The following is a 1754-nucleotide window of genomic DNA, read 5'->3' on the forward strand; positions in this document are numbered from 1 at the left end:
TTGGTTGATCAGGTTTGTATGTCTATATCTGTTTTCATGAGAAACCACTTTGAAGATATCAATATGTAATACAACAAGCATTGTTAATTCCCTACCACTCTGTTTGTAACTCTCTACTGTCTGTACTGATCCTTTGCTATTTTGTAAAATGTTGTCTGTGTGTTAGTATTTTTCACCTTTTATTTTTAAAATAATTTTTAAAAAAAAGATGAATGTGAACAACAAGCCGACTGAAATCATAGAAATAATGTGATACTTAAATATGACTGCCTAGCAGGTGAAGGCATATATGCCTCTCCTGCTGTACAGGCACAAGGCCCGCCTCAATATTTTGAGCAAGTGAGAACAATAGCCTTAGAAACATTTAACCGTTGCCATACTGGACCAACTACCCCAATTAATAAGCTTATTCAAGGAGCCAATGAGGACTTTACTTCTTTTGTCTCCAAAGTTGTAGAATCTTATAAGGAAAAGATTGATCACCCAGAGGCCGCCGAGGCTCTAGCCAAACAACTTATCTTTGAAGGAGCCACACCCACATGTAGAACCTTAATAGCCCTGATAAAAAATGAAGGTCTAGATCATTGGATATTAGCATGCAGGGAAGTTAAGGCACAAGGAGCTCAAGCGTTGGTGATGGCACTTGCCAATGCTTTACAATTAAATACTAATGCATTACCTTTATGCTTCAGTTGTAAAACACCCAGACATTTTGCTAAGCAATGTCCCAAAAAGGGACAAGAAACTTCAAACATGAAACCAAAACCACCTACACCCTGTCCTAAATGTAAGAGAGGATATCATTGGGCAAAGGACTGCCAATCAAAAACTGACAAGGAGGGCAATCCTTTAAACTTCAAAAGGGGCAACCCTCAGCCCAACAAAAGAGGGAAATAAAAACCACCTCACAGATCCTATGGACTGTGCCCATCACTCAAAACAAGGCACTATTAACCCTAGAGGTAGAATAAATGTCCATCTCTGGCCTTATAGACTCAGGAGCTGAACATTCCTGCTTCCCAATAGACCCATATAGTAAATTTTGGGCAACCATTCCAGGGCCGCTTGTACAAGGAGCCACAGGTGAACAGATGGCACTCCAGATAGCAACTCTGTTGAGATGGAGAGATCAAGAAGGACACTCAGGACACTGTCAACCTTTGTTATTACAAGGTTTGCCCCAGGTCCTTTGGGGAAGCGATATTTTGTCACAACTAGATGTCAAGTTAACTACTGAACCACTCCCCCCCTCATAGGGGCCATTGCTCCAATGATTAAACCACAGCACACACAGCTAATCTGGGACACTGACGAACCTGTGTGGGTGGACCAATGGCCCTTACTGTCCCAAAAACTAACTGTCCTAAAACAACTAATCATGGACCAACTCTCTCAAAACCATATAGAACCCTCCACCAGCCCCTGGACCACCCCAATATTTATAATCCACAAAAAGGATAAAAATAAATATCACCTACTTCATGATTTGAGAGAAATTAACAAACATATAATCAAGATGGGAGCACTCCAACTGGGGCTACCCTCTCCCACAGCTATACCAAAAAATCATCACATTGTGGTAATGGATATTAAAGATTGCTTTTTCTCTATCCCCCTTTGTGAAAAAGATAGGCCTAGGTTTGCATTTTCTGTCCCTGTGACTAATCATCAGGGCCCAACTGAAAGATATCAATGAAAAGTTTTTCTTCAAGAAATGATAAACAGTCCAACTATATGCCAAACATATGTAAATA

At 40.4% G+C, this 1754-nt stretch overlaps 1 pseudogene; it reads right to left on the reverse strand.

The window, feature by feature from the left end:
• Positions 1–1754, reverse strand: part of LOC102017129 — a 45811-nt pseudogene that overhangs the window by 15797 nt on the left and 28260 nt on the right.

The sequence above is a fragment of the Chinchilla lanigera genome, unplaced genomic scaffold (genome assembly GCF_000276665.1).
Source record: "Chinchilla lanigera isolate Chin_1 unplaced genomic scaffold, ChiLan1.0 scaffold00085, whole genome shotgun sequence".
In the NCBI taxonomy this organism is placed as follows: domain Eukaryota; kingdom Metazoa; phylum Chordata; class Mammalia; order Rodentia; family Chinchillidae; genus Chinchilla; species Chinchilla lanigera.